The 23,122-nt window shown below is 38.5% G+C and overlaps 1 protein-coding gene across 15 annotated transcripts in view; it reads right to left on the reverse strand.

Moving 5' to 3' along the window:
* The window catches only part of ENAH (ENAH actin regulator), a 157,609-nt gene that overhangs the window by 125,873 nt on the left and 8,614 nt on the right, over positions 1 to 23,122 (reverse strand). Inside the window, exon 2 of one of the 15 annotated variants that reach the window (XM_059875681.1) lies at positions 9,746 to 9,907. The exons of the other annotated variants lie outside the window; for them this stretch is intronic. The gene's annotated coding sequence lies outside the window, so the exon portion shown is untranslated. The remainder of the gene's footprint in view (positions 1 to 9,745; positions 9,908 to 23,122) is intronic. 15 annotated transcript variants of the gene reach the window in all.

The following is a 23,122-nucleotide window of genomic DNA, read 5'->3' on the forward strand; positions in this document are numbered from 1 at the left end:
CAGTGAACGCTGCACGCTTCTTCACCACAACCTGAGGTGAGAAGGACTTCTGCAAACTGGGCATGTGTGTGGGTGGGGGGTCCTCTTTAGAAGAGTACCTCCCCCATAGTTCCCTCCTCTGGCAATTCACCCTTTGAGTGACTTTGTGGAGCACAGAGGGTCCTCCACCCTCAACCTTTTCTTATAAGCTATCTTCAAGTGTTTGAGCCTTGTAGTTCTGTCATTCTGCCACAGTTTTATATTTAATACAACTTAAACATTTTAACAGCTTTATTGACACATAACTGACATAAAGTAAACGCCACCGCCAGGTGAGCAGACCCAAGTGTGAGTGAGGCCATGAGAACTGTCTCTTTAAACCTGCCTCTTGGCATTATGCTAAGTGTGTAAGCCAGAAAAAGACAAATATTGTATATTCTTGCTTCTGTGTGGAATCTAAAAAAGTCAAACATATAAAACAAAGAACAGACTGATGGGTGCCAGGGGTTGGAGATGGGAGAAATAGGAAGATGTTGGTCAAAGAGTACAAACTTCCAGTTACAAAATGAATAAATTCCAGGGACCTAATGTATAGCAACTGTATTAACAGTATTGTACATATACAGTTGACCCTTGAACAATGTAGGGGTTAATCCAAGTATAACCTAGAGGTGGCCCTTTATACTCAAGGTTCCTCCACATCCACAGACTCACCCAACTAGGGACTATGTGATACTGAAGTATTTACTTTTGGAAAGTATCTGTATATAAATGGAACCTCAAAGTTCAAACCCACCTTTTTTTTTTTAATCCACATTTTTCAAGGGTCAACGGTACTCGAAAGATGTTAAAGAGAATAGACCTTAAATGTTCTATTTTATTTTTTTCACATAAATTAATTATGTGAGGGGATGGAGGTGTTAATTAACCTTATTGGTATTCATTTCATCATACATACAGTTATCACCTTGAATTTACATAGCTTATATGTCAACAATGTTATATGTCATCTCAATAAGGCTGGGGAAAAAAGAAATGGGCACGTGTAAATAAACAAACCTACCTCTTCATCAACCATTAAGATTATTTTAGATTCACACCATAAGAATCCCGTCATTCCACCAACTAAATTTTCCCTAAATATTTTTCCCTAAATTAAATATTTCAAATTTGCACTCTTGCCATGTGCTACATAGGCCTTTAATAATTGAATACATCCCAACTAGGGACTCTCATTCACCATCTGCCTCATCCCACAGTTTGTTTCATTTAGTTAGAATGTACAAGCTCTCTGCAGCATACCTGTCCCTCTCACGCCCGAGGAGATGAGTACTCACTTTGGAAGAGAGGGGACCATTTACATCCAGTCTCACTCTCTTTTACTCTCTCCTTGCCTCTTTCTTCTATATCTCTTACCCCCAAAACAGCTGAAAATGTCTCTATCCCCAACATGAAACATTCAGGGTACTATCAAGTCAGATGTGCAAAGAGGGTGTTTTAACATATCATTGGTCAACTCTTTAAATAAAGTCCTGCTACTATTAAGACCAGGTAACAAAGGGGGAAAAGTGTTATTGATACTGTGGTAAGTTAAAAAAAAGATACCACAGGTCATGCAAATCAAGTGTTAGGATTTAGGAGTGACTTCCCTTTTTCTCCCTATTCTCCAAATTTTTGTTGACATGCTTCTGTTTTCCTTTTAAATTAGGGGTGATAAACAGGTTCACTGATAGCTTCCCTGGTAGCTCAGCTGGAAAAGAATCTCCTGCCTGCAGTGCAGGAGACTCAGGTTCAATCCCTAGTTCGGGAAGACCCCCTGGAGAAGGAAATGGCAACCCACTCCAGTGTTCCTGCTTGGAGAATCCCATGGACAGAGGAGCCTGGCAGGCTACAGTCCATGGGATTCCAAGAGTCAGACACAACTTGGAGACTAACCCACCACTACCAAACAGGTTTACTAACTTGACTGTAGTGACGGTTTCATGGACACATACATGTGAAAACTTATCCAGCTATACATTTAAAATGTGACATTTATTTTATGTCAATTATACTTTAGTAAAACTATTAAAATGTCTAAGTTGTATTAGTTTATGAAATTATGGCAAAAATGAGAGAACGGCAAGCCTCAAACATGTAAAACTAGCTTATAAGAAAAGACTGAAGGCGTGAAACTCTCTATGCTCCATAAAGTCACTCAAAGGGTAAAATGCAAAAGGGAGTCGGGGGGTATGTTTCTAAAGAGAACCCCCTCACACATGCACTCAGATTACAGAAGACTTCTCTACCTGAAGCAAAAAGCAAAAAAAACTTGCAAGTTTAAGGTTTCAGGAGTAGGAAAACTTTTGCATTGCAGAAAAGATTCTCGACAACACTAAGATCCAAAATAAAGGCAGCCAAGAACTTTCAAAACACTGGAGTTCTCACTGGGGACCTGAGGTATCTCTGAAAAAACAGGCTCAGAGAAAGGAACAAGATGAAACAAAGGGGTTTTTTCCCTATTTGCTTTTAACGACACATGCTTCTTGTGCTTAGCTATTATATTCTGTCATTCTGTTTTTTGCATTATATCTGCTAATTAGCAAATTAGTCCCTTTGTTTTCTATTTTCCTCCAGTTTTTGTTTTGCTTATTAATATTAATATTATTGTATTAGTCAAATACTTCATCAAGGGCTCTTAGAGGTTAATTCTTTTGTGTCGGTGCTTTTTTAAAAAAACAACTTGTGTTATCCTGGTGATGGGGGCGGGGGGGAGGGGGGGATACCTAAAGAGTCTCTTTATCAGAGATCAAAAATCCATAATGTCACTTGTAAATCCAAAGTACCATGATACTTCCATCACTTCCATTAACAAATCTCTTGGAAAATAAGACAAGCTTCGAATGTTAAAAGTTTCCTGATTTAGTGGAAGGGAGACCATCTGTGCTAGACAGTGAAAGGATGCTCTGTTTTCCTCAACACCTGGACTCTAGCTACAGGGGATGAAGAAACCAAGATCAAGACCCCCTGAGGGGGAAACAGCTCAGGATCCGGACAGGGTAAGTTCTCTCCAGGCCACAATCTTACATGGTAGATACAAATAGATAGGAGAGCTAAGGAGTAAGGACACCCTGACCCAGTGGGATGCCAAGTAGCTCCTCCTTGAGTCCGTTTTCTGATGGTGGAGTAGGAAGTCAACATACTGGACATGGAACACTCAGGATGTGGAACTCCAGGACCCCTACTCTCTCAGACATCACCCATTTCTGGAAGCAGGATGTCTATGAGCTGAGCAATAGTCTTTAAAATGAGTTTTCATTCTAAGAGTCAAAATCCAGAAAATTCCTGGGTAGGGGATGCATGTTTAGTTTTAAAAACTAAGGTATGAAAACTCACTTAAATAAAAAATACAGATAAAATTAATTTTCTAAATAAGTCTCACCTCAAATTTCTAATTTCTTGGCTTACTTAAAGCAATATTTAGTAGACAGAAGTGATTTTTGTTGTTGTTGTTGCTCAGAGACCTTATAAGAAATGAGATGTTGTCTTACCAATTTTCTTTAAACTTTGTCTTAGGAAACCCCAACTTTTTTATTACTGTAAAGGAAAAGGAGTGTTGCAAGCTACATTCTTTGACAAGCTCTGTAACTCTGTATCTCAAGCAGGTAACTAACACATTAATCTCTAACTTCTCACATCATAAAACTTTATCTTTTAGACCTGTCTCTCTCTTTTGTACATGTAACTGGCTTTCGCTACCGTCCTTTTCTGAGTTATCATAATGCATTTCTGTTTGCCAGCATTCCTTCTCCCACGTTAGAAAAGCTCACTCCCCACACCACTGACGCTCATCACAGCATTCCACCCCCCACTGGAGAAGAATGCACAGTGACCTAGGTAGGGCTTATTACCAATCTTCAGCCAGGATTTTTTTCTACCTGAAGATCACAAGAAACATTCATTGACTTAAATTTACAAAATCTGGAAAAAGGGACTCTGGAGAAGCCATGTGAAGCAAGAGTATGGAGCAAAGAATAAAGTCTAGCAAAGAATGGGTAACTACTAACAGTTAACTGATACTGCCAGCTCTGAAAGCACTACGGGCTTCAGCCGCTCTCACTGTGATGCTGTAAGCTATACTAGGGTCCTTCTTCAGCTAAACTGAGTTTTCATCAGTGTCAAAATTATCACGTATGATATACAAACATAGAAACCAGTTTAAGTACAAACAGGGGTCCATCCCATTACCACTTTCAGAATACCTAGTGACTTTCAGATTTCTTTCAACTGTATTATTAACATTTCATTTCTTGTTTCCTCCTCGTTTTTATGAGCACCAACAACAGTACAAAAATAAATGTGAATAAAAATACAATAAATAAATGCATACGATAATCTACAAAGGCATTGATACTGACAAAACTGAACTGTTGAGTAAGTTGTACCACCATACAATAGTTCAAATTACTGTTTGTCACCTCACATATGAAATACTAACCTGAGGAAAAAAAGAATGATATTTAATGGTACAGGTACATAGCTCACATTAAAAAAATCCTTTAATAAGAACCCTTCTTCGTTCAGACATTCAGAAGAAAATAGGTAAACTTTCTTCTTGCCTACCAGAAGAAATCACGGATCTAAAGCTTACAGAATGAGAGTGAAAGGCATTCCTTTCAGTATTACAAGTCCTATACTGGTATTATTTATAATTTAGCCCCTTATGTTATTTTTTATGGTTGAAAGTCTGAGGGAAAAATGTCATTGAAATATGTATTTATCAGTAAGTACAAATCTGTATGTTCGTATCACACACTCTGATTTGGACATGTGATGTTTAAGGTGCTCATTAGTTAAGCAAATAAAGTTGTGAGCTTATGTGGAGCTCACAGAACTAGCCAGAAACTTGAATCTGGGAATCAGAAGTACACAGGTGGTCAAGTCCAGGGGCTGAGTAAGACTGGGCAGGAATTCAAGTCGAGGGGGAGAAAGAAAAGGGAGGAGAGGACTGAGAGATGCAGCCAGTGACATGAGGAGAGAACCAAGAGAACTTAAAGCCACCTCAGCCCAAGCGGTCCAAGGCAGGACTGTCAACTGCACCGAATGCGGTTATGAACCCAGAGGCAGCTTCTACATTATCAGCTTTCAGGAATGCTTTTCCCTTGACTTTTCTTCTACTCAGGGAAAACATTCTATCAGCTCTTAGTTCTTCTGAATTCTTTATGAATTTTTAGGGAAAAGCCACTTTACCTCCAGAGCTGTTCGTTATTTTCTAAGTAAAGAAGTAACAGTAACTCAGACTACATCTGAGAAGCACCCCCTGGACAAGGTGGCCACTGAACCTGATCTCGGTTGCCTCTGCTGCCCATGGAGCCCCCTGAAGGGTGAAAGAGAGCGCCAAACCCATTCCTGCCCAGGCTCTCAAGGGAAATGTCATCTGAAACACACACCACATTGTTCCATACCATCCAACTTATCAAAATAATTAAGGGACTGAAAAGCAGAAAGTCAGTCATTCGCGCATGCAAAAGGGTACAGGGGTAAATGAAACCTCATCTGGGCACTGACTACATCAAAACAGAAATCAAAAAGCAGTTAAAGGATAGAAACTAGTAGCCAGGCCTTCCGTGTCTCGAATCTAATCTCAACCACAATTATAAGTCTAGGTGTAATTTAGGATAAAGGTCCAGCAGAGCTGTAAGTCAACTCTTCTTAGATTTAAAGGTCAGCATCAAAACATTCTCTGTTGCTGCTGGTTGTGGTAAAATGGACACTCCATAAATTGCAGGCTGGCATGAAAACGGGTACAACACTTCAGGAAAGCATTTGGCAACATGATTCAAGAGCTTTTAAAACTGTTTCTATTTATTCAGAGATCTAATACTATTTCTGGAAATCTATCTTAAGGAATTAGTCTGCAATTAGGAGAAAAAAAACCCTTACAGTTCATGAAAGCATTATTCATTATACAAAATCACTTTAAACCATACAAATAGCCATTTAAAAGGAAACAGGTAAATTACAGTGAAATATGCTACTAAAAATCCTGAACAGCTTTTTAAAAGCATAGAGAATGCAAAACATTATCAAGTGAACAAATGAAAAGAGGCATCAACATATATAGTAATGCACAAAAATAAAAGGAGGAAAAAAATTTTTTAAGATGGTGCAACTATGAAGAGAAATGAAAAGCAAACTCACTATAGAACAAATCTGTTTGAGCAGGATGAGACCATATAAAACAGGGAAAATCAAGGTCAAGGGTTCTCAAGGCAAAAATCTACTGGAATGGGGGGAGGGGCAGCATGGGATGGGGGGGAAGGTAAGTACTTCAGTTAAAGAATAAAAAGAGACATAAGAGTACCTAACAGAAAGACAGCAAAATTTTAAAAAAAATACCCATCCCTTTGCATCAACTGATAGTTCAAATGACCGCCTGCACTGCTCTTCTCCCTTTTCACTCTTGAGCACTGTTCTTTATTGTAGATTGCCAATACTACAATTAACTCCATATTATCCATGAAAAAGAAGAGCATGAATTTAGAAAATACGAAGAAGTAGATGATCCAATGCCAACTGGCTTTAGACTTTAAATGGCATCACTTTAGAATTCTTTAAAAATACTACACCTTCCTGTATGTTTGTATCAAACGATCAGAAAATAATCTGCATATTCCATACATTCTATTGGAAAGAATTGCAAAGCAAATGACCCAGAAACAAGCTGAAAGGGGGAATTAAATCCTTTCTATATGGTTAACCAAAAGGTATATAATTTTTATACACAATTAACCATAATACAAATTATATCCTTTTTAAATATTCAGGGAAAAAAGTATAAAATATGGCCAAATTAAATTTACTAAGAGTCCATAATACTGTTAAAGCATATTAATTTTACTTGAATAAACTATAAAAATAAAAACACACACACACACACACACACACACATTGCTCCTACTACTAAAAAGAAAGTAATTCCTAAAGAGGGCAACACAGCGTAGCGGCTGAGAGCACAGCAGAGCAAACTGCTGGGGTGTGTGAATTCCAGCTCCACTCATGACTAGGGCATGCTCTTCTCTGTGCCTCGGTATTGTCACTTGGAACATAACAGAAATACTTACCTTACAGGGTTGCTATGATGACCGAATGAGTTAATTTATCTAAAGCATTTACAAGAGGGCCTGGATTAAGTTACTAAATGGATGCAAAAGGCTGTCAGTTCCAGAGATGAAGAAACGTGATAGTCTGTACAACTATGTGAGTGTACTTAATGCCATGAAACCATACACTTAAAAATGGTTAAAATCATGAAATCTTATTGTAATATTTTGCCCCTTTTTTAGGAAAAGGCTCTTATCAACCACCCACTTGCTATTAAAACATTTTAATTTTCCTGGGAGAAAATAAAGTAACAGATTCTACAGGAGAGTCTGTATAAGTTTAGGATTCCTATAAAAAACATCTTTATCAACAAAGGGATGCTGATATCAACATCTGGGTCCATACTTCTCAAAACTAAAATTTAAAATAATATGTTGTGCTATTGAAAAGCTCTGATGTTCAAATTACTTAACTTGAATTTCCAAGCAAAAACTGACTCCGTGAAAGTGGCAGCACCATCCTTCTTACAGTTACAGAACAAAAATACTGCTCTAAACTGAAACTACTTGGAAACAGATCTATAAACCCTTTCTTTGAACACAAGCATTTCAGTGTATCTTCTACACAAGAACAAAGACTTCACAGACCTTAAATGCAACCAATTAAAAAAAGCAACAAAAATCTTCAAATGCCTGTTTTAAAATAAAACCTTGCAAAATAGCCTGAAACCACTTCTCTCAGATTACAAAATGAGCATGTGGTGAAAGGGACAGAGAACACCAATTTACTATACCCTGTGCTGACTGACAACGTCTGTTGCATAGCAACAAGATTCTGCAGTCTGAAAACAGCACAGAACTCCTTTTCTTGACTTGCCAAGCCTCGATTAACCCCATCAAGGCTGAGAAACCAAATTTACAGAGATTACTACCAACATCGGCTTCCCATGTGGCACAGCGGTAAAGAATCTGCCTGCCAATGCAGGAGACTCAGGAGACATGGGTTCGATCCCTGGAGGAGGATATGGCAACCCATTAACAGTATTCTTGCCTGGGAAATTCCATGGACAGAGGAGTCTGGCAGGCTACAGTCCACGAAGTCACAAAGAGTCAGACACAATTGATCACGCATGCACAATACTACCTTCAGAATTCCAATGATATTCTAAATGCTAAAACTATAGAATCATAAGCCTAAATTCCAGCCTGTTCACAGCTTGAATGTACTGGTATGCCTTCACTCTCCATGATTCTCTATGTACTAGCATAAAACTGCTACTTAAATTCTTTTAAAAGCATCATTTAGAAGAGTCATTTTTAAAATCCTATGTAACAGCATACCACATGCCTTTTGTTCCATAATTTAAAAGTCCTCTCAGTTTATTTTCAAAAAATCCTAATTTATAAAACAAGGGCTATAATTTCCTAACAATTTAAATTTCCTACTTGATATTTACTTGAACTATTTTAATGGATTTGCCTATATAGGTAACTAGTAACTTTTTTCCCCCGAAGTCTTCATCCAAAAAACAAAAATTTAGAGTCTGCAGTTTTTCTTGCCGTGTCTATAAATATTTGCATTATTTGGGGACATCCCTGTCTTTTGAGAAAGTTAAATGGTTGCCAAGCCCCACCTAAAAAACAGATCAAATACAGATAAAGTCAATTTACAACAGTGGTTTTCAGCCTTTTTGAAGATAAGAAGGCCCTGTAAATTCATAAATTCTACTTTTAACATATTCTGACTCAGAAAAAGTGATGTAAAAGTACTTAGAATTTACTACCTTTTAGGTTAATCTATATCTTATCATAAAAGTACCTACATACTTGAAATATAACATTTACAAAGGCAGGTATCTCTGGGTTACAGACAAAGCTTGGTGTGCACCAATTGGTTCAAACTAACTCCTCAAAATAATCCCACAGCTGCCCCCAGCGACCACAAATTAGAAGTCATTAATCTACCAGAAAAGTTCAAACCACTTTGAAGACATAGGGCTAAACACATACAGGTTTGGAAGTGAAACAAAGTTGGGTTTAGGGTTCTGAAACAAAGTTAGGTTCCTTCCACCCCTTATTAGCCATAAACTCAAGCAAGGCCCAGGGACGGAAGAGCCTGGTGGGCTGCCGTCTATGGGGTCACACAGAGTCGGACACGACTGAAGTGACTTAGCAGCAGCAGCAGCAAGCAAGGATACTAATGAGGGTGATACCTATTCTAGAAAGCAGCTGTAAAGATTGAAGAAATAGTGTATAGAAGTATGAAGCACATGAGTTTCATTCCTTTCCTGTTATTCAAAGCCTTTATAAAATCCAGTTCAACCTGCTGCATTTCCCATACTTCCTATACAAACTCCAACAGTATTGGATTCAATCTTAAGGATGGAAAATGAAATCTGAGAAGCAGCATTAAAAGAACAATTAAAAGCCAAAGTAATACATTAAGAGCAAGGTCTTTGGAATGATGCAGGACTTTGATTTGAACCTCGGCTGTCATTTAGACCATGTGACTTCAGACAAGTCACTTAAGCATTCTAAGCCTTGGTTTCCTCTAATGTAAAATTAGCAATGATGACACCAATCTCATTTATTCTAATTTATTAAATGAAAAGATTCACATGAAGCGCTTAGCAATTGCCGGGCTCGTAACAGATGATAGCTGATATTTATAAACATCTACTTACTTTGGATAAGTGGAGGATACTAAAAGTTGTCATGTGTAATTGGATAGCCCATATGGCCTGTAGGAAGCATGAACCAAAGGTTAGCCTCCAAGACACCACAATCTTCAGCCAAGGGCTCGTGTCCTGTGCCAGGTACGTGATGGGTTTCCAGTTACTGGGCCTCTGGATCAGTGAGGAAAATTTATCAGGTTTTAGGGACACAAAAGTTAATCATGAAATTTTCTTTAAAAACAATGAGTTAAGTTTGTTTTAAACACTAATATTGAACTAATTATGAAGAGGTATAACAATTTCTTCCAAAGTGGTTTTTTTTTTTTCTCCTTTTCACCTATGTTAAAATTCAAAGGCTGATTTTTTTCATCTTCAGGTAGTTTCTAACTTACAAACAGACTTAAATTGACTGATTTGCAGAACACATTTTTCTGTTTTGAAACACTTTATACTCTGTGGCTGGGTTACCAGACTAAAGTTTAAGTAACCAGATATAAATCTTTGGGAATCAAAGCAGGAAACAAAACAGGAGTCACCTTTTTTCACTTAAACATAAAACATTTAAGGGAATTAATTCCTTGGTGGTCCAGTGGTTCGGACTCTGTGCTTCCACTGCAGAGGACATGGGTTTAATCCCTAGTCAGGGAACTAAGAAGATCCCACAAGCCACATGGCACAGCAAGGAAAAAAAAAAAAATTAAATGTTTTAAAATACACAGAACATATTTTTTTAATATTTAAAAGTTATACGATAATTCCTGACATTTCAGAATTCACAGCAGTAGTTCTCAACTGGGGCGATTTTTCCCCCATCCAAAATTTCACTAGGAGGAAATTTCCACTAGGGGTGAGCTACAGGTATCTAGTGGGTAGAGGCAGGAGTACTACTAAACACCCTTCAATGCACAGGACAGCGCCCACAACACAGAATTCTGAGCCCAAATATCAATAACACCAAGGCATTCATACTGTAGAGAAAAATCCCAAACTCTTTCAAAAGAACTAAGAATATCCAGTTTTCTCAGTAACGTGTTGAAAAGATTATCCTCTTCCCATTAAACGATCTTGGCACCCCTGTCAAAAATCGATGGATTTCCCCGTTAATCCAGGGGCTAATACTCCACACTCCCAATGCAGGGGGCCTGGGTTTGATCCCTAGTCAGGGAACTAAGATCCCACAAGCCTCGCTACACAGCCAAAAAAAAAATTTTTTTTTTAATTTTTAAAATAAAATCAAAAATCAATTGACTGTAAACATGAGTTTGCCTCTGGGCACTCTATTCTGTTCTATAGGGCTATATTTATGGCAGCACCACGCTGTTTAGATTACTGTAGCTTTGGAGTAAGTTTTGATATCAGGAAATATGAGTCCTCCAAGTTTGTTCCTTTTCAAGAGTGCTCTGGCTATTCCAGGTCCCTTGAAATGCCATACAAACCTTAGGATGAGTTTTTCTATTTCTGCAAAAATACACCATTGGGGGACTTCCCTGATGGTCCAGTGGGTAAGTACCTGCCTTGCAATGCAGGGGATGCAGGTTCAATCCCTGGTCAGGGAACTAAGATTCTACATGCCACCAGATAACTAAGCTTAAGTGCCAAAACTACTGAAGCCCCCACTCGTGACACAACTAGAGAGTCCATGTGCCACAATGAAAGATTCTCCCATGCCACAAAGACCAGACACAGTCAAACAGATACATAAAAAAAAATTTTTTAATAGATCACTGGGGTTATGACAGGGATTGCCTGAATCTGTAGATCATTCTGGATAGTACTATCATCTTAAAAATATTAAGTCTTTCAATCCATGAACACAGAAGTTGTTTTCATTTACTTAGGTCTTAATTTTTTCAGCAATATTTTGTTAAATTCCATTTCACTGGTTAAATTTATTCTGAGGTATTTTAGTCTTTTAGATACTACTGTAAATGGAACTGCTTTCTTAATTTCCTGCTCATATTGCTCACTGCTGGTGTACAGAAACAACTGACTTGGGGGCATTAATCTTGTACCCTGCAATTTTACTGAATTCATTCATTACTTCTAACAATTTCATTGTGGATATTTTGCATGTATTTTTATTTATTATATGTGTACACGTATCCTCCTCTGTTCAGCTGACTAAAGTGAGAGATGATGAGACCAAAGTCTTGGTCCATACCCAAATGGGAGACTAAGGCAAAAGCTGATGTTGAACTAACTCCCAGTAACACAGAAGGTGATACTTGGAACCACAGAATCATGGCAGATATAATTAGTTAAGATGAGATCACATTGGAGTAATCTGGGCCCTTAATCCAGTATGACTGGTCTCCTTAAAAGAGAAAAATGCCATGAGAAGACAGACACATGCAGAAAATACAGACTTATGACAACAGAAGCAGAGATTAGAGTAAGGCACTCTAAACCGAGAAATTCCAAGAACTGCCAACAAACACCAGAAGCTAGAAGAGGAAAGGAAAGAATTCTGCATCAAGACTGTGACATAAAAACTGAGTTTCGATACTACCGGCTTGACCTACAAATTCCAGACTCAAGACGCAAAATCAACTCGTGTCTGAATTTCCAGTGTGCCAGTTTGCCTTACAAATTTCCTTCTAATCAGCCCACAGTCATGTAAGTCAATTCCTTTAAATGAATGAATAAATAAATATTGGTTCGATTTCTCTAGAGAATCTTGACTGATACAGAAATTACGGAAGCATTTAGGAAAATGAGGGAAAGAGGAGATCTGGCAGTCACAAAAAATAAACTGTCTACTTCATCACTGTACCCATGATCTGTATTAAAACCTTATTGAATTAGTTTCTAATTTAATACTTTTTACCGACTCAGAAAGAAATGCAACAGTTAATCTGTTAAAGAGAAACAGGACTGCTGATTGGGTGATAGAATACTTATTTACATAAGGTTTCCAGCTAGGAAAACAAATAGATACACATACATACAACTTGTGTTGGTCCTTAATAGTTTCAAGTACATATTATATTGTTTTATCCAAAAACCATTAGCATTACTCACCCAAACCTACTTAACTTTATAAAAATACACTGTTTAATATTAAGTTGCTCAAAGTACCCTAATACCTTTGAAAATAGATGATTTATCTAGAGAATTAAAATGAGAAGGACTAAAACAATCAATAATCATGAGTTTGGTTTTTATATATATGTATTTTTTTAAGTTACAGAAGTCCCTGATTGTGCCCAGCATGCTATAAAGTGCTTATGGAAATGTACCAGGAGTAAAAGGAGCCCACACTTGATTTTTGAAGGAAAATTTTAGGTCTGAAGTACCAAACAAGCTGAATGGTCAACAGATGATCTGAGTTCAATAAGAAAGACTCAGCCAGGAGTGATCACTAAAAGATATAAACTAGCAGAGGAAACTGAAGCAAGAGTGAGACTGAGTAAGCACAGAGAAGGCAGCTCTCCAGAAGATAGAACAAAGGTAATGAGACCAAAATTCCACCAGAACCTTTGGGAAACAAAAAGCAGACCACTGTGAAATGAATTCACATAATGAGTATGGACAGGCACAGCTGGAATGTTTTGCAGAGGACCCTGAATGCCAGGTTGAGACAGCTGTGTGCTACAGAGTGCAAGTGAAAGTTTCTTCAGAGAAAGTTTGGGAAGAATAGCTGGCCCAGTATGGACCAAGCATATGGAGGGAAGGTTAGAGTGGCCACTGGGGGAGAAATGAGGCTTGCTTCCAATGATGCAAGTAACAGTTCCACAGTTCAGGGGGTCTGTTTTGCAAAAATTCACCTTAAGAAAGCTTAAAACACTTTAAAATACACATTCTCTAAGGCTTTAACTAGCTCCTTGCTTTTAGAGTGCCTAAAATCAGAAGCCTTTCATACGAAAAGTTAAAGGGACCTTCTTGGTGGCACAGTGGATGTGCCAATGTAGTGGATGTGGGTTCAACCCCCGGTCGAGGAACTAAGATCCTACATGCCATGCCACAACTACTGAGCCAGTGCACTCTAGAGCCCACACTCTAAACCCAATGGAGCCAAACAAATAATTCTTAAAAACAGACTTCTCTGGTGGTCCAGTAGTTAAGAATCTGCCTGCCAATGCAGGGGGACACAGGTTTGATCCCTGATTCAGGAAGATCCCACATGCCACAGAGCAACTAAGCTCGTGTGCCACAACTATTGAGCCCATGAGCCCCAGAGCCCATGTTCTGCAACAAGAAAAGAAACCACAATGAGAAACCTGAGCACAGCAACCAGAGTAGCCCCTGCTTACCACAACTAGAGAAAGCCTCAGGGACCAGTGCATGTTTACAATAGCTAGGACATGGAAGCAACCAAGATGTCCATCAGCAGACAAATGGATAAGAAAATTGTGGTACATATACACAATGGAATATTACCCAGCTATTAAAAAGAACGCATGTGAGTCAGTTCTAAAGAGGTAGATGAAACTGCAGCCTATTATACAGAGTGAAGTAAGTTGGAAAGAAAAACACCAGTACAGTATATTAACGCATACATATGGAATTTAGAAAGATGGTTAATGACGACCCTATATGCGAGACAGCATAAGAGACACAGATGTAAACAACAGACTTTTGGACTCTGTGGGAGAAGGCGAGGGTGGGATGATTTGAGACAATAGCATTGAAACATTTATATTATGTGAAACAGATGACCAGCCCAAGTTCAGTGCATGAAACAGGGCACTAGAAGTTGGTGCACTGGGACAACCCAGAGGGATGGGATGGGGAGGGAGGGGGGAGGGGGGTTGGGACAGGGGGACACATATACAACTGTGGCTGATTCAAGTCAATGTATGGCAAAAACCACCATGATATTGTAAAGTAATTAGCCTCCAATTAAAATAAATTTTTTTAAAAAGACCCAGTGCAGCCAAAAATTAATTAAAAAAAAAAAAAGTTAAAGAAAATGGCAAAAGAACATTCAGCAGCTCAAATTTTATTTTTTAAAAAAGGTTATGGTACAACACAAAGAAAACAATACACTAAATCAAGTGTACAAGAATACACTAAATCCATAAATTTTCTAAATGCACTAAGCCAAACCACTAAACAAGGCAATGGATTATTAACTCCATATGGCAGAGACAGAAATTGAGATTGGGGACAGCCAAAGTCTCGAAGTCGGTAAAAAGTAAAACGTCTTTGAAGCCAATGATGATTCTATTAGACCTGCCTATCTCCTTCTAAAATGAAAACACCTTGAAAAGCTTCCATATCCCGAGGAATATAAAAAGATGACAGAGGAATTTCCCTTAAAGTAGATACTTTGAACAAAATAATAGATGGATTTAACAAAATACTTCACTAAAGCAATACAAAATAACATTGGCAAGCTGCTATAAATAAAAGGCATACATACTAGAGAAAAATCTTAAACACTATTTGCACATGACATTATTCAGAAAGGAATCAAACAGAAATAGATGAAAGTCTACCTTCGCGATGTGTGAAGTCGCTTTAGTCATGTCCAACTCTTTGTTATTCCACGGACTATAGCTACCAGGCTCCTCTGTCCATGGGACTTTCCAGGCAAGAATACTGGAGTGGGTTATCATTTTCTCTTCCAGGGAATTTTCCCAACCCAGGGACTGAACCCACACCTCTTAGTTCTTCTGTATTGGCAGACGGGTTCTTTATCACTACTGATTAATGCCCCCACCCCGACTAAACTGTAAGCATAAGGGAATGGGTATGTCCATGTACATCTTTTACTTTTTTATAACTGGCTTTTGAGGATTCATCTTATTGTGCCATTTTACTAAGTTTGGAATCACAGAGCAAGAAGATTCATGCAGGAAGTAAGCAATGAAAAGGAAGAGTTTGGTCTTAATTCTAAGAACGACATGAAGCCCTTGAAGTGTTTTAGACATGACACTGAGGTGATGAATCTAAATTTCAGAAAGATCTAACTGTTGCATAGATCACAGATTGGATGGGGTAATACACCACTGCAATAAATTAGAATATCCAGCAACACATATGTAAAAATGTAATACAGGACAAAATAAGGCTTGGGGTCTTAATATGATTCATTGCTGATTCATAACTTGCCAGGTTGCCCAGGAAAGCAAAATCATCCTAATACATACACACCAGAAAAATGAATGAACTAACCACTTATAAAATTCAACCCTGTCAAGCATTCCTCCTAAGGTAACAGTAACCTCTGTCAGTTCACTTTCTTTACCTGTCAGTCTCTCAATGACGGCAGGTATTTCAACGACAAACAACACAATGAGTACCACGGACAAAGTTGAAGTGCAAGCCTTCCAAGAGATGTAGGGCTCTTCAAAGTTACTAAAAATGATGAGAACTGTTTCCAACTACTCGCAAAGCCACTGGCAGAAATGAACACTGGAGAGGGACACTGACTTGGAAGGAATGTTAAAGGCACTTAATGGCGTGATGAGTATGTTCTGTATCCTGACCTGGGTGGTAGTTACACAGATGAGTGTATGTAGTAAAAATTCATCAACCTGTAGATATACTTATGATTAACAATTTAGCTGTATGTAAATTATACCTTAAGAAAGGCGGAAAAGGAACAAAAGATGACCCTTCTTCCCATGAAGAAATCAGTGGTTCTGAACGTGAAGCCTAGAAATCCCATGCCCTGCTTGCTACCAGCGTGAAGATTAAATGGATACTCAAGATGGCAAAATGTACCTGGGTTCTCAAAGACATTTGTGAGCCACCGAGTGGAGTGGGCCTGGACCCCACTCTTTCTCTAGACTTTCAATTATATGCGACGGTAAATGTTCTTAATGTTGAAGTACTTTGAGTCTGCTACTTGGAGCTAAAAGCATTTGAACAGACACCATCAGCAAATAACTGGAGAAAGCTAACCAAGATGAGATAATAGGGTCAAAAAAAATCTGAAAATATAAGTAAAGCTCTGCTAACAAAGCTCTTGAATATTTTTTCAAAAATGACTTTCTTTAGGATCATACTAGAAAAGTCCATCATGACATGAATTATATAGTGTAGTTTCATACCACTTGCAATTTTTAAAGAAAAATTATGTGAAACAAGCAACCAACACTTGATTTATTCTTCTTCCATCTTAAGAATTTAACACACAGTAGCAACCATAACATGAATGTTTCCATAATTTTGTTTCCTTTTTCAAGATTAAACCCAAATAAAGCCTTTTCTCCCCACCCCTGCTATCTCTGAACTGTTCCTCCTATTCTAGGTCAATTCATTCTACATGGCCTTGTTCTTCAGAAAATAAAGAACACTTACATGATGAAATCACAAAGAAAAATATTCACTCACACATCAACATTTAGGAAAATTCAAACACAGACCTCGGTTCATAATAGTGAATCATTACAGAGAGACCCTGGAATACTGGTTAAAAGCACGGGCTCTGGGATCAGACTGCCTGGGGTGAAATCCCAGTTCACTGTTCACCAGCGGGGAACCCCGGGTGAGGTCCTCAACCCTCTGAGACTCATCTTTCTCACCTACAGAAGGAGGCTAACAACTGTTTCTACCTTGTAAGTTGTAAAGGAGAGTATTAAGTGATTATATGGGAAGTATTTCAGGCAGTAAGTACTCAGTAACTATTAGCTATTACATTTCAAAATCTAAGAAAACTGAGGAATATAAATGCCAACATTGGAAATTAGTTATTAGAGAAGGAAAAACTCAAAATCAAAAGCTTTATGTTTAAAGGTAAGTATATATGTTAAATAAAATTAAGACAAAGAAAAATGAGAACAGATATATACTTACAACAAAAATGAGCTGAAAATTTAATTTCTAAATATAGAAGTTTTTAAAGGTACAATATCAAACCTAAACTATAAACTAAAGTACTGCTACACTTTACTAAAGATAAAATTTAAAAATCTGAATACATAGAGACAAAAAAGAACAGAAAATTCCATATTATAAAGGGGTCAATTCCCCCAGCCATGTTAATCCATTAATTTAACACAATTCTAATTAAAACTCCAACAAGTTTGGGAGTACAATTTTTTATTTCATTTTTGCTTTTATTGATGAGATGATTCTAAAACTAATCTAAAGGAATGTACCAAATAGAATAGCAAATAAAATTTTGAAAAACAATAAATGAACAGTAACTTTCCTTTCTAGATACTAAAATATACTATAGAATCAGAGTAATTAAGACAGTGAGGTAATAGCCTAAAATTAGACAAATAACTACTGAGTCAAATAAGTATTATTATGACATTAATAATAATGTTAACAAATAACAAAACAGAGCTAAGTATTTATGAGAATTCAGTATACAATGAGTACGACATTTCAAATAAATGGGAAAAGATGGATTATTCAACAAATGATGCTGACAACTAAATGTTTGATATTTAGTCAAGTACTAAGCTCCCATCTTGCACCAAAATAAATTCCAAGTGGCTTAAATTTAAAGATAAATGAAACCCAAAAGTAACAGAAGAAAATGAAGGTGAATACCTGTATCATTTTAGTTTGAGAACAAATGGCTTGACACCAAAGGCAGAAACCATAAAGGTAAAGACTAACAGAACTGACATGAAACTTTAATGCTTCTATACCAAAGCAAAATTAAAAGGTAAGTGCTAAATTTCTTTATAAGATACATACAGTTGGACTTCCCTGGTGGTCCAGAGGTTCAGAATCTGCCTGCCAATGCAGGAGACACAATTTGATCCCTGGTATAGAAAGATTCCAGATGCCCTGGGGCAAGAAAGCCAGTGTACCATAACTACTGAGGCCAAGTTCGAGAGCCTGTCCTCTGCAACAAGAGAAGCCTCGGCAATGAGAAGCCCACACATTACTACTACAGTGTAGCCCTTGCTTGTCACAACTAGAAAAAGCCTGCACATAGCAATGAAGACCCAGAGCAGCCATAAATAAACAAACAGACGAACTTTAAAAAAAAAAAGATACATATGGTTGATTTTGATTCATCTGTGTGTAGTCTCCTCCCACCCTGACTCTGGGCTTGATCATATGCCTGACTTTATCAAAGAAGGCATTAGGGAAGAGGATGCAGGCAGAAGTTTGGTAAGACCTTGCAACTGGGACATAATCCCAAGGAAGGCTGCTATTACTAAGTGAGAGACAAAAAGACATAGCACATAAACCTAGTTAAGAAATGAAAAGATACAAGTGAGTCCAGCGGAACTGACCAGCCAACTCATACATGTTTTGCTAGATTTTGAGGCAGTTTCTAATACCACATCAGATAACTGACATAAAATATCTACACCATAAACAGTTACCTTTTAAAGACGTTATAAATCATTACAAGAACAATTAAAATCCTACTGGGGAAACAGGCAAAGGACACAGAGACAACTCTGTCAAAAGAAATGTCGAATAAACACAAGAAGAAATATTCAACTCTACTATCAAAGAAACACAAATTAAAACAATGAGATAACATTTTTTGCCTATCAGATAGGCAAAGATTAAAAATGCTGACAATGGCTTGAGTTGGTTAGAGTGAGGTGATGGTAATGTGTATCAAAAACTAAGAAAATTCCCTTTGGTCTGGCAATTTCATTTATTATTCACTCAAACATTGCATACTCACAGAAGCCTATGAATTCTCATATTCTAGGAACCAGAATATAGTCAGATCATGCAGGACCTACTAATAATTTTGGTTTTATTATTAATTTGAGTTTTATCCCAAGAACACTAAGATGACATTGAAGGCTTTAGCAGGCAAAGAACAGTATTGGATTTCCACTTTAAGACCATTCTAACTGATGTATGGAGAATGGGGCACAAGAACGGAAATGAGAAGATACCAACTGCTCCAGTTAGAGTAACAGTGGCCTGGGTTTCAGCAGTGTTGGTGAGATGGAGAGAAGCAAAGGGAGACCTGACAGGACCTGCTGATAGAAAAGAGTAAAAGAAAAGGGAAAAATAAATACTCTTCAATTTAATCCTATGAATTTATCCTAAAATGTAAGTATATGTGCAGATATAAAATATGATATGCACAAAGATATATACCCAAAGATGTTCATAGCAGTATTTTTTATAAAACAAAAAAATCTAAAAGTCTACCCCTTGTGGCTCAGTTGGTAAAGAATCTGCCTGCAATGCAGGAGACGTGGGTTCAATCCCTGGGTTGGGAAGATCCCCTGGAGAAGGGAAAGGCTACCCACTCCAGTATTCTGGCCTGGAGAATTCCATGGACTGTGTAGTCCATGGGGTCACAAAGAGTCAGACAGGACTGAGTGATTTTCACTTCTAAGAGATTAAGCAGATTAAGGTCAGCCAAAGCATAGTGAAAATACCATGCAACTTAAAATTATTTTAGATCTCTATTTAGTGACAAGATGTGGAAAACAGCCAGTTACAAAATACATAATTTTGCTTCTAAATAGTATGATCTCACTTTTACTTAAAACACACTCATACACCCACAAACACATTTATGTGCATTATGGGGGCTTCCAGGTGGCACCAGTGGTAAAGAACCCACCTGCAAATGCAGGAGGCGTAACAGAGGTGGCTCCAATCCCTAGGTTGGGATGATCCCCTGAAGACAGAAATGGCAACCCACTCCAGTACTCTTGCCTAGAAAACTCCATGGACAGAGGTGCCTGGCAGGCTACAGTCCATGGGGTTGCAAAGAGTTGGATATGACTGAGGATGCACAACATATGCCATATGCATTATGAGAAGTCTAGAAAGCTATATATCAAAATATTAAAATTCTAGATGGTTTAGATTTCAGTTATTGAAATCTTTATACTTTCCATACCTTCTAAACTCCATGTAGAATCTGTACTGCTTTATAATGAAAAGAAAAAAAGTAATTAAACACTGTAATTGACCAAGCCTTTGTTTCAATAATAGTAAATTGGGTTCATTTTCTTAAACCACAGCAAATAAGAGACTAAAAAGAGATGAAAGCAAATGAAATGAAAACTTTTTTGATCCATAAACCTTTAATTGCTAAGAAAAAAAAAAAAAAAGAATCGACACAATTTGCTTGCAATACTAGTCTAATGTGAGATAAGAATTTGCAGGAAATGAGGGGACTTCTCAAAGCAAAAGCAGATACTCAAATATAACCAATATTTTATATCACAACACCTGCACAGAAAGATCAGTTCACTGCACTGTAAGACAAGCAATTTGGATTCCCTTGAGATTTGACCTAAAGAGCTATTCATTTTATTTCACTTTATGGTCTGAGGTTCTTTATGAATCTTCTTCCCTACCACGCTCACACATGTAACAACAGATACCAAAAAAGGACAGGAATGAGGACCTGGGCAGCACAGTTAGTCATTTTGACTTCATTATCATTAGACATATAGGTTTGTCAAGACCAGATGTCCTAGAAGGGTAAAAATATCATCAAGGTTGATGACACCAAAGACAAAACTTTCTCTGGTATTTGTGATTACTGTAAACAGACCCAAGAAAAATCACTATCCAGATTAAAAAGCTTTCTGAAGATTCTGATGGACTTGTTTCACTGATATTATCAGTGACTTCAGTCATCCTTGTTGTAACAGAGCTACCAGAGAGATGGCTGCTACCTGTGCATAAAGAACTCCAAAATTTGATCAGGCCTCTCAGAGGCACCATTAATTAACATTTCCACTTCAGCACTCCCACCTACCTGGTTTCCTAAAGAGAAAAGCCCAATGGTTCTCTATCTTCATTCCCTCTTCTTTAGAAAACATGAAGATGTCAATTTAAAACATTAGTCTAAGAAGAATTGCTGCTTTTGAACTGTGGTGATGGAGAAGGCTCTTGAGAGTCCCTTGGACTGCAAGGAGATCAAATCAGTCAATCCTAAAGGATATTAATCCTGAATATTCACTGGAAGGACTAATGCTGAACCTCCAATACTTTGGCCACCAGATGCAAAGAGCCGACTCAGAAAAGATCCTGATGCTGGGAAAGACTGAGGGCAAGAGGAGAACGGGACAACAGAGGATGACATGACTGGATGGCATCACCAACTCAATGGACATGAGTCTGAGCAAACTCCAGGAGATGGTGAAGCCTGGTGTGCTGCAGTCCATGGGGTTGCAAAGAGTCAGACACGACTGAGAGATTGAACAACAAAGTATATTCACAAGGTTGAACAATGATCATCATCGTTTAAATCTAGAACATCTCCCATCATCCCAGAAGGAAACCCAATATACATTGTGATTTTTAAGATATATATTTGGTCTTCCTCCACAGTTTCAGGCTCACAGCTCCCAGAACCCTTGAATTTCTGAAGAAGAGTGATAAAGATGTCTTTTGGTTATGTGAATGAAGTAACTCTCAGAAGCACCCAAGGATCGGGGCTGATGCCAGAAGGACCAACCAAGTTGAAACTTTCAGTGCCACCCCCTACCCGCTCCATCCTATCTCCAAAGATGAGGAGAGGGGCTGGGAGTCCAATCAACCACCACTGGCCAATGGTTCAGTCAGTCACGACAATGTAAAGAGGCCTCTACAAAAACCCAAAAGAATAGCTTTCAGGCTCTTTTTTGAGAGCTTTCACGTCAGGGAACCAAAACACTTCCATATGTCACCCTACCATGCCCCAAGTTCCACAAGGACACAAGCTCCTTTGTTCAGGAACTGTGTAGCTCTTCATCTGGCACATCCTCTTTAATATCTTTTTTAATAATAAAGGAGGAATCTAGTGAGTAAACGAGCTTTCCAGAGTTCTACTGCTGCTGCTAAGTCGCTTCAGTCGTGCCCGACTCTGTGCGACCCCAGAGACGGCAGCCCACCAGGCTCCCCCGTCCCTGGGATTCTCCAGGCAAGATCACTGGAGTGGGTTGCCATTTCCTTCTCCAATGCATGAAAGTGAAAGTGAAGTCGCCCAGTTGTGTCTGACTCCTAGCGACCCCATGGACTGCAGCCCACCAGGCTCCTCCATCCATGGGATTTTCCAGGCAAGAGTACTGAAGTGGGGTGCCATTGCCTTCTCCCAGAGTTCTGCAAGCCATTCTAAAAAATTAATCACACCTGAGGAGGGGGCTATGGGGCCCTCTGAGTCACAGCCAGTCAATGAGAAGTACAAGTAACAACCTGGACTTGCGACTCAGCTCTGAAATGGAAAGGGGCTTCCCTGGTGGCTCAGTCAGTAAAGAATCCACCTGCAATGCAGAAAACCGGGGTTCGATCCCTGGGTTGGGAAGATCTCCTGGAGAAGGGAATGGTTACACCCTCCAGTATTCTTGCCTGGAGAATCCTGTGGACAGAGGAGCCCGGTGGGCTACAGCGCATGGGGACGCAGTGTCGGACATGATTGACACACATTCTGAAACAGAAGGCGGGTCTTGTGGGGCTGAGCCCTTTACACATGGAATCTGATTCCATCTCCAGGTAGGCAGGGTCAGAATTCAGCTGAATTCTCAGACACCCTGACGGCACCCACACACA

This window comes from Bos taurus, chromosome 16 (genome assembly GCF_002263795.3).
Source record: "Bos taurus isolate L1 Dominette 01449 registration number 42190680 breed Hereford chromosome 16, ARS-UCD2.0, whole genome shotgun sequence".
Taxonomy (NCBI): Eukaryota; Metazoa; Chordata; class Mammalia; order Artiodactyla; family Bovidae; genus Bos; species Bos taurus.